The sequence below is a fragment of the Phyllopteryx taeniolatus genome, chromosome 11, assembly GCF_024500385.1.
Source record: "Phyllopteryx taeniolatus isolate TA_2022b chromosome 11, UOR_Ptae_1.2, whole genome shotgun sequence".
NCBI classification, from domain to species: Eukaryota; Metazoa; Chordata; class Actinopteri; order Syngnathiformes; family Syngnathidae; genus Phyllopteryx; species Phyllopteryx taeniolatus.
This window is the reverse complement of record NC_084512.1, coordinates 19844755-19858922: the sequence shown is the minus strand read 5'-3', so window position 1 is coordinate 19858922 and position 14168 is coordinate 19844755. Positions and strand designations below refer to the sequence as shown.

Below are 14168 nucleotides of genomic sequence, written 5' to 3'. Positions count from 1 at the left end.
CATCCGGCTTAAAACCTTGCCAAACAAATATGAGCGTTCATCCAAAGAATTCCATACCGGATCGGTCGTGGCCCGGGTTAACAACGTCCGCCGCCGGCGCCGTCAACCTGCAGGGCGCTGTTGGAAATTCAGCTACTGTGGGTCGAAGTCGAAGTCAAAGAAGAAGAAGAAGAGGTGGAAAGCGGGTTCTTCGGCAGAAAGAGAAAAGGAAAACACAGAGCCTAGAACTGAATGTGGGGACTTTGAATGTTGGGACTATGACAGGAAAATCTCGGGAGTTGGTTGACATGATGATTAGGAGAAAGGTTGATATAGTGTGTGTCCAGGAGACCAGGTGGAAAGGCAGTAAGGCTAGAAGTGAAGTGGTCAGGAAGTGAAGAAACGGGTCCAAGCAGGTTGGAACGGGTGGAGGAAGGTGTCAGGTGTGTTATGTGACAGAAGAGTCTCTGCTAGGATGAAGGGCAAAGTTTATAAAACAGTGGTGAGGCCAGCAATGATGTACGGATTAGAGACAGTGGCACTGAAGAGAAAACAGGAAGCAGAGCTGGAGGATGTTGAGGTTCGCTCTCGGAGTGACCAGGTTGGATAAAATTAGAAATGAGCTCATCAGAGGGACAGCCCAGGTTCGATGTTTTGGAGACAAAGTTAGAGAGGGCAGACTTCAATGGTTTGGACACGTCCAGAGGAGAGAGAGTGAGTATATTGGTAGAAGGATGATGAGGATGGAGCTGCCAGGCAAGAGAGCTAGAGGAAGACCAAAGAGAAGGTTGATGGATGTCGTGAGGGAAGACATGATGGCAGTTGGTGTTCGAGAGGAGGATGCAGGAGATAGGCTCTCATGGAAAAGGATGACGCGCTGTGGCGACCCCTAACGGGACAAGCCGAAAGGAAAAGAAGAAGAAGAAGAAGAAGAAGATGTATACATGATACTACAAAAGCTATAAAAACTATAAAGGTAGAAATAGTTTGTGTTTTTTTTAACATCAAACTAATCCCATCGTTTTTCTTATGTGCAGTATATGGAGCACTGTTGCTATTAAATGAATAACTGGAAGAATTGATTATTTATTAGAAATCAGTGTAAATTAATGGCATAATGCAAAGTAACGAATATTAATATCTTGTTTTTTAATTACAAAACTACTTCAAATAAATATTGCAACTGAAAAATATAAAATGCAACTGAAAAATATAAAACAAAAAATGCAAATGTTGAATACATGAAAATTAATTACATGAAAGTAACTAACACTAACATTTTTGTTTTTTAACCCCACAGCCTATTTGATATATGATAGTTTATTAAATCTAAAAATTGCAATCCTTTAGAAAATATAGCTTCTAACTGTAAATCAATTTCTAATAAATTATATGAAATATTCTTTTATTAAATATTTCATACTGATACATAGAATGCCATAATGCAAATTAACAAATACTAATATTTTAGTTTTTATGTCAAGTAATTATATACAACAGGATCATTTATCAAAATATTACATTTACTGTAATGTATTTTTATATTGTAATTACATCATCTGCAAAAAAAATGAAAATAATTGGAACTAATGACAAAAAGTAACATGCATATAAATGCAAATATCAGCAGCAGATTTTTTCCCCCTAAATTTTATGTTTTAAATATATTAGCATACATTAAATTACATATTACAAAATATTTAGACAAATTAGAAAAACAGAGTAGTTTTACATGAATTCATACTTGTAATATATTGTAAGTCTTACCGAAAGACCGAATGTTGCAAACAATGAAAAATACAAAAATTGTTGAAACTGTTGAATAAATCAATGGAAAGTAATGACAAAATGCAAAATAACACCAGACTGTGAGTGTGCGGCGACTCAGACTGGCTGCGGATGTGCAGCACATTTTACAACAACGTTGTCATCATTTTTCTTTTTTTTTTTTTTTTTTTTTGGGAGGAGAAAAAAAAAACTATCCCACCACCTTGCCAGTTTCCGTCTGCCCGAATGGACTCCGAGATTTTTTATCGAGGCAGCAGCGGTTTGAAGCATCGGCTCTGGCAAAACAGAGGGACAGGGAGAGATAAATAAGCCGCAGTGTGTGTGCGTGTGTGTGTGTGTCTGTGTGTGTGTGTGTATGAGTGAGTGAGGGAGCTAATAAAGTAGCGTGATGGATGATCTCCTTTCCCCCAGAGGGAACAGCACCATGTAAATTGGCCCACACAATGCATTATGGATAAGGCAGTTGAGATTATAGCTTGTTAATGTGTCCCTCCCCGGTCCTCACCACCCACCCCCACCCCCATTGTCCGCTCTCCATCCCTCTGTTTGGGCTCAGGCAGTGACATGTTCGCCTCATTGTCGGGGTCTTTTGGGTGCAGATGGAGAAGGAGCTACTGCTGCTGCAACTCGTGTATCTCGGGTCCTCTGTGCAGTTTTATGGCACGTCATCAAACTTTGCCGCTGTGTTCCACTGACACGCACTGACCAAAATTCACATTATCCGTAATTCAGTGTTGTCGAGCTGTCTATTATACTCTGTTCACATTTGGTAAATTTCATGTTGCTAAGTAAAACTAGGTTTGGGGGCTGATTTGATTTATTTTTTTAAGTCATGACCCAGAGTTTCGTGTTTAATGGTCATCAAACTTGGTGGCCATGCTGCACCCACACACAATGTCCTAAAGTTTAACTTTTAAATTATTAGGATAAGCGGTTGACAGAATGGATGGATGGATGGATGTTGGCCTTCTGTCTATTATAGTCAGTTCAAATTTGGCAGCAATCCTACAAAATCTTTAGGATGAATTCGTCTTTAAAGGAAATGGCCAAATAATGGATGTCCGTAAATGGTGGCTTCAAACCAAAATGGGTCTTCTTATGATAGCCATGCCAATCAAATAGCACAACACATTGCTAAGTGAAAGTGGCTTTGGGGGTGAATTTTCCCAAAAAAAAAAAAAAAAGTTAAGGGGTCACAATTGAGTAAGTCACTGTCATCCAATAAAAAAAAATTCTATTACGAGAAGACTCACAAAAAAGCCCCAAGAATCCATGCCTCAAACGACACAGGAAGTCTGCCAGCGTCATTTCAGGGTCATTCTGACCAGTTTCACAGGTCCTTCAAAGATGAACTCCTCCTCAGTCTGTTTGCTACCAAATTTGAAATACATACACAAACTAGATGAACAGAAAATGCTAAGTTGACAGAAAACTGAGATCCGGTCATTGCGTGTGGCCGGAGCACGGCAGAAAAGTTTAAAGACGCTTCAGGGTCGTACACCTCCCTCGTGTTTGTGTAAGTGATCTCGCATGTAAACAGAGCTCGTCAGCACAATCCATAGCTTGTGGTCACGTCTCCTCCCTCCCTCGCCCACACTGTCAACCCCCTAAGAGGCGGTTAATACCCCCCCACCCCAGCCCCTGGCTCCCCTCTTTTGACTGCTTCTACCTCCCCCGCTTTCCCTGCCGGGGATCTACCAGGCCATCTGTTGAAGCACGACCACTGCAGCTATGTGGCCCAAGTCTGCCTGTCGCTCGCTAGCAGAGACGAACCATACGTACACGTATCACTGTTTGTTTTGGAGCGTGAGTCTGTCCAAATCACTCTCTGTATTGCATATTATTATATACTGTAGAATTATCACCATCCATCCATTTTCTACCGCTTATCCCGCGACGCGAATTATCACCCAAAAAAAATAAAATAAAATGTGCATTTGCGAATCATTTTATTCCAAACAGAGTTGAAAGGATTTCTGTTTTTTTGTGTTTTTTTTTTTTTTTCTTTTGCCAAACTCAAAACTAACTGAAATAAATGAAATCAGTCCGCATAGCGAGTGCATTTGTCAAAAATCAACAGGAACACGTTTGTCTGCTTCAAGGTAACTGATGTACTTGTGTTATCTGTAAAATAATTCTATTGGCACTGTGCTGCGTGTTATTTTTTCCTGCCTTACCCGTTTTGTAAATTGTAACTCATAAAGTGTCTTTGAGCACAAAAGCCGCTCTACAAATAAAATGCTCATAACCAGAATGCTAATGTCATGCTACGAAAATGAGGCCTAGGTGTTGCTAAGCTAGCAAGGCTAACTACATGCTTCATGAAACAATGTTTGGAACATTATTGAATGTTTTAAATGGGAGCATTTAAATCATGTAGTCCAAGTTTACCGCGTATTGTTCAAATCATCAAAAATGAAACTAATGACTAGTTTGTGTGTGAGTGTGTGTGCGTGCGTACCCTCGAAGATTGTGCATGATGCACTGGTCCCATTAGAACGGGTCATCTGTCCCTCATGGAGAGTTTTCACGGCTGTGGAGCGGATTAAGCGGCGAAAGAGAGAAGAGGGTGAGGGCGAGGGAGGAGAGATTAAGGAAGGAGTGGTGGGAGGAAGTAGCGAACGACAAAAGCATTAGCATCTTGTGCACTTTGCGCACTCGAGGCGGTGCCAGCCGGCTCGTGAGGACTTGTGTTAAAAGGGGGCGATAATTGCTGGAAGGAGAAAAGAGTGACGTTTAAAAGCAATTGATGAACATTGTGGCGACAAAAGCTACTTTTCCATTCCCATCATCATCTTCGTGTATTATGTAGGTTTGTGTTATTACTGTGGCCAAGTTGCACTGACCAGTAGGAGCACAATGTCAATGGGCAGTGAAGCATGAACTCGTGACACACACACTGTTCAATTCTTTACATTCTATGTAATTTATATTATTATTGTATGTTTTTATAAAGTAATAAATACTGTAGAGCAGTGATTGTCAAATGGTGGGTCGCGGACCCATTTTGCGCGTGTTGCCGACAGCTAATTAAAAACAAAAATGGTATGTGGTCTTATTTTAATTTTTAGTATATCTTCCTCGCACTTCAGCTACTAGTTTACACTGTAAACAAATACAGTGCAGCTCAGCCTCTGGAGAGCGGACGTCATGGTGACCAATATGGTTTTGGTGGAACTCATTTGAAATAGCTTTTTATACATTATCCATCAGTTGTCAGAAGCATTCGTCATTGCTCTAAACCTCTATAAAAGTGGGCCGCGACAAGCTCACAACAGTTGCGAACCGCTGCTGTAGAGTGCTATTTTTCTTGAGCAAACATATTACAAAATATTACGTTGGTGCCAATCTTCAAAAATGAGCCGCATCGGCTGGGACCTGGTATAGCTGAAATTATACTACTAACCTGACCCATGAGACTACGTAGTAGTTATCCAGAATATATACATTTATTTACACAGTTAAGTCAATCCCAATGGGCAAAGGCTAGCGCTACAAGCTCGCTATTAGTCGGCCTTTCAATTTAAAGAGCGCACGAGTCACCTGAGAAGGCATAACGGCTGATAAAGGGCAGACGCCTCGAAGTGTCAGCGCACAGCAGCTCGTATTCCTAACGTATTGCCTCTGCGGCCATCGGCGGCGCCGTAACGGGCGAAATATGATGACACGCTTTATGGAATGTTTACGCCGGCTTTTAATGGTCCCGCAAGGGAGCTGATTAAGACTTTCAGCTAAACATTAAGTTTCTTAACTGTTGTCCTATATATACCACACATGCGCACGCACACACACACACTGTGGACCACTGCTCACACATTCTCTCTGCCTCACATATATGCACACTCACACTCACGTCACACACTCTCACCTCACACACACACACGTTCACACCGTCACGCTCAAATATACACACTCTCTCACAATTACAATCTCACACCTAACACTCAATCACACTCTCACACGTACGTGCTCTCTCTCACTCGCAGCCACTCGCACACCGTCTCTCACATTAGCGCACTTCCTCTGACTTCCTCACTCACTCAAACGTACTCTCTCACATTCACACTCTCAAATATACTATTTCTTACTCGCAAACTTTAACACACGCTCTCACACCCTAACTCACACTCACTCATACATGCACACTCTCTCACTTTCCACATACACTGTATGCACACTCACACTTACGCTCATCCTTACACTTTTATACACACTCATACACTCTCACAGCCTCTTGGGCATACAGGACATGCTCTCTCTCACAAACGCTCTCTCCCCCTCACCTATTGAAACCCGCTCTCTCTCACACTCTTTCACGCTTACGCACACACTCACTCAAACTTTCACACATGCTCACGCTCTCACACACACACACACACACACACTCTGGCTCAGCTATCCACAAACGTGCACACTCACACACACTCACCCAGACACTCTCACACACTGTGTCTCGAACTTATGGGCTCTCTCTAACTTACACACTCACTCTCTTTCACATTGACACATGCACTCACTCAAAAACGTTCACCCCCCCCCCCCCCCCCACACACACACAAACACCTCTCTCCCACCCTCTCATACGCACCCCCTTGCAGCCGTAGGCCTACGCCACTTGGTACTAAAGAGACAAATTCCTCTGCGGCATTTCCACCACATCATAAAGCGTCTGCTACTAAAGCCATGTTTTTTCAATCCGTATGCTCGGCCGTGACATTTGCGCATAGCCGCAGCGGGCGTTATCGTTCTCCATTCTGTGCGGATTTGCACACCATATGCCGCCGGTGTCAAACGCCCGCGTTTAAATGGGCCGCTGCCTCGCATTCGTTAATGGGGCCGCGTTATTGGGACTTGTTTATCGGGAAGCGCCTTGTTAATGTTATTTATTAGGACTCGGCACGCCCGCCGATCCTCCCCCACCCCCTCCAGCTTCCTCAGCGCATGCAAAGGAGACGGACATAAGATATGCAAATGCCGACATGGACCCAACTCGGCGGCAGTAAAACGCAGCATTTGCATTTGATGTAGCACATAATAAAGGGGTTATTAGCATTTTAAATGTGTCAAACAAACTTGAAAAATGTCGTCAGAGCCTGGTGTCTATTTACTGTCGGACGTGTGCGCCACGCGTGTCTCGAAAAGGCCGACGCGAGATTCCAGACGCATTAATATTAAAGTGCTAGCTCCCGCCGAACTCGCCGTGACTTTGTGAAGTCGCTTCTCGCTCGTCCAGAGAGGCATGCTGGGGAATTCACCTGTCGCAAAGTCACGCCCCCAAAAAACAGACTGACCAATCTCAGATTTAAAGATCAATTTTGAATACATTTTTGTTGATGGATAATGCTATGGAGTCGTCTGCATAGTCTAAAAAGAAACATGCACGTATTTGTCTGTAGCTAGGTCAATGAGGTAGTTGTATGTAATTATCCCTCCATCCATTTTCAACACCGCTTATCCTGGTTAGGGTCACGGGGCACTGGAGCCCATCCCAGGTGACTTCGGGCGAAAGGCGGACTACACCCTGGACTGGTCGCCAGTCAGTCGCAGGGCACATATAGACACGGACTACCATTCGCACTCTCATTCACACTGTCACTGAGTAGGAACTGAACCCACGCTGCCCGCACCAAAGTCAGGCGAGTGTACCATTACACCATCAGTGACTTTTTGTATGTAATTATTTATCCGTTAAATAATGCTATACTATTGTTAGTGACACAGACGCTCACACACTTAAATTCTCATACACTCATTCAATCTCACAAACACTCATACAGTATCTCTCACTCTCTCTCGCTCTCTTACAAACACACACACACGCACGCACGCACACACACGCACGCACGCACGCACACACACGCACTCTTAAACAGCCAGCCAGGCAGGATATTTGCAACAGGGTTCTCCTTTTAACTATGGCTTTATTTGGAGCACAATCCCACTCCTCCCATCCTCCGGTCTCGCTGCGTCACTTTGTGTCCGCTTGGGCCCTTCGCAATGGGTGCACATGAGCAGAAAATGAGGGGGGGGGGGGGGGGGGGGGGGGGGGGGTGTAGTCTCTGAAAGGACAGCATGTTTGTGTATCTGAGAGAAGGAGGCAAGAGGAGATTAACATGTCAGATTTAAGACGGGTGAGGAGGTGAGGCGAGCTCGTGAACGCATGAGTGCCTACAACTGTGTGTGTAGATGGTGTTTATTAAAGGGTCCATTTCAAGGCATCAAATCTGGTGGTCGGACATAAAACTCAATTTCACACCACGCTAAACATACTTTTTCTTTTCTTTTCCTTGGGCATCAAAGTATTGTCCAACCGCGAAGGCCTGTTCTTTCTACTCCCGTTTACTTGTTTGGCGCCTAATTAACATCCAAGCGCTGCAAATATCAATTAGGACTTCAATAGTCAGGGACGATTGTGAGGTGTGTGATTATCAAGCTCCCCACGGTTTGATCATCATTAATTAAAAGGCCGGCGGTTAATTTGAAAGGTTTGTTTACTTGTTGAAAAACACAGACAAAAAGTCTTATTGATATTTTCTCTTTCAACTTGAATTCACACAGGATGCATCAGTGGGAAAAGTTCTTACACTTCTTATAAGTATTACACTTACGGTTTAGTTCGAAAATGTTATGTTCTCATCACAAATAATGCATCTCAGATTGATTGTTATATGCATATGCCGCTAGAATGCCCCAAACCTATATAAAAACCTATTTTTCTATAGTACAAACAAAAAATGCAAAATCAAATTACATGCAGCATAAACACTAGTACAATCATTACATTTTGACCTGACCTCATTGGCATAATCCACATTTATTTATATGAATTATATTGGCATATTTATGTACTGATCTTTGATTACACTTCAAGAAAAATGGAAAAAAGTGGGTTACAAAATGTTATGCACTTACTGGGGGTGAGGTCTGTAATATTGTGATGTCAATCTGGACAACGAATGAAATGAGGGATGATGTGGGCATATTCTTTTAATAAGGTGCGACTTTTCTTTACTTCTATGATTTTACATTTAATTAGTATTTATTTATTTTTAGTTTATATGCATTCTTTAAGCACATCTGCCTCACAGTTCTGAGGACCGGGGTTCAAATCCCGGCCTGGCCTGTCTGGAGTTTGCATGTTCTCCCCGTGCCTGCGTGGGTTTTCTCAAGGTACTCCAGTTTCCGCCCACGTCCCAAAAACATGGTTAATTGAAGACTCTAAATTGTGAAAGTGTATGCGAACGGTTGTTTGTCTCTATGTCCCCTGTGATTGGCTGGCGACCAGTTAGGGTGTACCCCGCCTCTCACCCGAAGATAGCTGGGATAGGCTCCCCGACCCTAGTGAGGAAAAGTGGTACAGAAAATGGATGGATGGATGCATTGTTTTTATTGTATCCACATTTTATATTTATGTTTAATTGGTTTTCCTTATTTACTTTTATATTTATTTAAATATTATTTTAATGTAGTTTATTAGTTTTATTTGTTTTCTTTATTTCTATTTAAAATGTGTTTTTTATTGTATACTGTATACTTACATTTTACATTCATTTTTCAGATTTTCATTTTATTAGTTTTATTTGTTTTATTATTTTATTTGTTATTTCATTTGATTTATTTCATATAATTGTTATGTGTTTTCTTTATACTTTACTTTTGATTTATTGTTGAATGAATTCATCTTCACTTATGTTCTATAATGAATATATTATTTTTCCCACTAAAAAGGAGTAACAGGCACCCAAACCACTGACACCACAACATTTAATGGTCAATTAAATTGATTCTAACATAATTATTATTTTCTTTTATCATTTATAGCTAACTGGTCCAATTTTAGTAAAGAATTAGCATTTTTTTTGCATCTTAATTGTGTGCTAATGAGCTAATATATTCATATTCTATTTATTGTTATGACACGATTTTCATTAACACTTGTTACTTCTGTTCAACAAGAGTCATATACTGACTGAATACTGGTGAAAGAAAACATTTTTCTAACACTCGGAATGTATAGGTTTGGACGCAAGGCACCACTGACCTGATCTCCACCGTGGCCTTGACCTCCCAACGTCTCTAAACAAGCATCACGCTGCTCTCAGTTGGAAGATGTTGCGTTGATATAATTTGATCAACAATTACTGTCTTGGCTCATTCGCACTTTACAGCCCGCGCTCCTTGTTGGAGAGGATGAGCGGAGTTGGTTGCTGGGTGGGGGCTGCACGGCCCACCCATGACGGTTATTAGCTTGTTAAAAGTGCAAGTTCACTGCACTTGTTTTCGAATAATGCACAGCATTGTTACCTTGCGTGACTCACACTTGGAGGACTAAAGTTTATGAACAACAATGCGGAGATGCATGGTAAGTAAAAGCAATTTTTGAGTTCCAGGAACTTTTAGTTCTTGGCACGTCTTGGTACTAAAAGGCTCCAATCAGACCCCAGCACCGCAAAGGCTCCTGGACTGTCTTGAAAGTAATACCACCACTATTGGGGGTCTACTTTTGAACTCTGTTGCTATCCAAACCAGCAGCACCCTCAGAGACAGAAATCAAAAGTCACAAATGCGTGATTGATACCTTTGTAGGTACTGGTATTTTGGTTCACCACAGAGTTCAAATGGACAACAGTTAACAGGTTAATACAGTACGTGAGTGTCTATTCGAAGGAGGGTTTACATGTCTCAAGTGGATGACTAATTTGGTATAGATTTCAGGGACGCCCAAAAAGACCAACAAAAATCTATCATACACTCCTCTTGAAAGCTTCGGGGTATTTAGTATCTAATTTTAAGCTCAGTTAATAATAATATCGACCAATAAATACAAACTTTTATTGTGGTGCCTTGATATAAAAGTTAAATTCATTCTGTGACCACATTTGTAACTCAAAACTCTCGTATGTCAAATCATCTTTCCCCATTCAAATGAATAGAACCAGCATTCCCTCAAAAAAAAAAAAAAAACAGCAGAAATTGTTGTAATGTGTATTTTATGAGGATAAATACCACTCCATATAATCTCATCAGTACAGCACTAATATTAGCTGTTCTACACAGAGGATAAAGAATATAGGCCTGTGATTACTGTTACATTTATCTGTCTATGTGTTGCTGCACCGTTTGTATTCAAGCCGTTGCTTTAAGGGTTAAAGCACATAGATGCTATTTAGCGTTAGCATTAAGCTAGCGGACTTCGAGGCTAAGCAATATGGTTGTTTTAAATACACGAGGTGTAATTGTTTTTGTTTTATGTTTAGTTTGTCAGAAACCTTGAGCCAAAGAATCGACCGATAGCGACGTCCACTGCTACGCCTTTCTGTGACTCCTCCAGTTTCTGTATCTCTGTCGCAACCTGCTGATGATACTCCAAGCTCAGCGGCCACTTCCCTCTGAGAACGTCAGCAGGTTGCAACAGAGAGACCAGAAGAGTCTTTATAGAAGGTGAAATTACATACATTCTCCTGTAAAGATTGGAGTGCATTTTAGGCTCATTCTGAAATTTCACCCGAAGGCCCGATATCCCTAACTTATTGTGAGTAATTCTAAGAAATGATAGCCTCTCAAGGCATTTTTACACACAACTCTCTATCCTACACACACACACACACACACACATTGGCCGGATTAGGAACACTTTCTCTCAGGGGCCGGCGAAGCTGCCCCCACACACAAAGGAACACTTGGGGACGGGATTAGCAGGTTTACAGCGGATCCACATATGTCCAGTTCAAGCAATTGGTATTCAAAGCTTGACACTTTGAAATGCCACCAGGCGAGAGCAAAGGAGGGCCCGCCGCTTTGGTCTCGCACCTTTATGAGGAAGGGCCCTTCTTTTTCGGTTGGGCCAACAATGAAGGAGCCGTCAATGTGCGTTTCTTTCTTTTTTTTTCCTTTTTTAAAACTGTTCTACCAGGGCGATCTCATGGCGCAGCACGCGGGAGGAGAGTCGGCAAGCGACTTTATTATTATTTCAAGTGCCATGGGGGGGGCGGGTGTGGAGTGGACGGACTGACAGACGGACGGGCGGACGAATGGATGGATGGATAGATGGATGAAGGAAAGATGTGCTGTCATTGTGAGCTGTTGGTCCACTTAGCTGTAAAAAAAAAAAAAAAAAAAAAACAGGGCCGAGAGAAGCCAAGACTGACTCAATTGAATGCGTTCTCACCAATCGAAACACTTTACAGTCATATTTATGAAGGTTTCGTCTGAAATTATGAAGTATAACAACATCATTGTGACATGCTCATGAATTCTCAACTGAACTGTGCAATTTTGCTTACATTTGAACTTTTTGATGACTATCTAAAATTAGAAATCATCTGAATTTAAAAATGCCTGGAAAGATTTAACATAAGCATTGCTGAATGGAAAGAATGGCTTTTAAATGTATAGTAAATATGGATTTGTTTAACCAAACAAACAAACAATTTATTATTGCATTCGCAATACAGTCATCTTAATCAATTATTAATTTAAGATAGAGATGCTTTATTGATCCCCAGAGGGGAAATTCAGGTGTGAGCAGTAAAAATAAAATACATTCAAAATATTCATCTTAAAAGAAAAAAATATATGAACCAAACGGTGTCAGCGAAACACTCTTACAGACGGTTTGATAATTTCAACATAAGACTAACCTTGCGGATAAAATTATCATTTTGCTGTTTCGCTTACATTTGAACAATTTTCAAGGAGAGTATAAAAGCGTAAATCATCCGAATATAAAAACTTAGTTGAATGTTAAATATGGGAGTTAATTGGTAACAAATATGGATATGTCACAACAACAACAAAAAAAAGCAATGTAATTCATTATCCTGTTTTGTCATCATATTTCATTATTCATTTCAACAAGGAGATTATAAAATTATAAATTATCTGATGATGCAACCTTAGTTGAACGATTTAGTTGATAATAATGGGGAAAAAATATGAAGCTGTTTTAACCCCGCACACAAAAACGTTAATATACATTATGCCTATGGAAACTTTTTTCAATCATCTTAACTCTATTTCAATTTCATTTGTGTCAAGAAATGCAGAATGTTGCAGTTTTGCTTACGTTTGAATAATTTTCAAGACCATAAAAAGAATAAATCATCTGTATATGAAAACTTACTTGGTTATCATGGATTTGATTCCGCAATAATATGGATTTGTTTTAACCAAACGCACACACACACACACACACACACACACACACAAATCAATTTGGTGGATTATCCCTATGGAAATTATTTGTAATTCATTTTAAATGATTATTCATTTCAATATAACATTACGATTTCACCTAAAAACACAGAAATTTGCATGCAGTTTGCTTAAATCTTTTTTTGTTTGGTTTTCATATTATTTATAACCATATTATTCAATGCAGACATAGTTCAAATCATAAAGTACCAAAATTCCTCAAATATTTTGACAAATATTATTTCTGTCCAATAAAATTTGTCTTTGAATCTGAAACATGAAGAAACCATCTTTTTGTTGTATTTCTAACTACAAAGGTTACAAAATAAAATGATAAATTCACAGAATTTAGATTTTTTTTATTGAATAGTTAGGTTTTCATTTAGTTGAATGAAAATATAAAATAATATAATTTTAAAAAAACATTTAATTTAAAGCTGCACGACAGCATGCTTCTAAAGTACTAAATTAAAATTAAATCTAAGTACAAAACCCTTTAACTTTTAACTTTTTTTTTAAAAATTTAATGCTTAGTAAGTAAGAACCCTTGTTAAAAAAAATATTAGGCTAAATCAATTGACCAAATGTCCATTATAGAGAAATTAAAGGTGGCGTTTACAGTTTAAAAAAACAACACTTTTTGTCATACATGTTAAAACTGCCTGTATGACCTGACAGTAGAATATTAATTAAATGATCTTTTGAAAAGTACAGGTTTTTTTTTTTCATTCAATGTTCCTATATTTAAACAGTATTAATGTTCAAACTGTGAATAATTTTACAGTGGTTTACAATAATATCACATATACTTTTTAGGATGAACACTTAGGCCTACTACCCTAACGTATTTTAATGTTGGCTGTGATAGTGGTACTTGGAGAGCTAAGTACTTTTTAGGTGGTACTTTTGTGTTTTGGACAGCCGAAAACACGAAGTCTATTCATGATTATCCCAATCTTCATATAGTTTTTAACATCTTGCTTGTTTTGTAGGTTATAAGCGGCTAAATAACACGCAGGACGATTAGTCGTTGTACTTTGCGGTCCTGGTGTGCCATTCAACTGGGATTGGGGCCAAATAATAAGGTTTATAGGAGGAGGGTCCAGACGAGGGGGGTGTGTGGTGGGGGTAGTGGGTACAGCGGGTCACGGCACTGACGCCCACATGCTGCCATATGGCCAGCAGAGCGCACAGTGTCGCTGCCACTC

At 40.2% G+C, this 14168-nt stretch overlaps 1 long non-coding RNA gene across 1 annotated transcript in view; it reads right to left on the bottom strand.

Moving 5' to 3' along the window:
• LOC133485998 (uncharacterized) overlaps window positions 1–14168 on the bottom strand; it is a 31281-nt gene that overhangs the window by 2539 nt on the left and 14574 nt on the right. Inside the window, exon 2 of the long non-coding RNA XR_009790875.1 lies at window positions 4229–4300. This is a non-coding gene — a long non-coding RNA (uncharacterized LOC133485998). The remainder of the gene's footprint in view (window positions 1–4228; window positions 4301–14168) is intronic.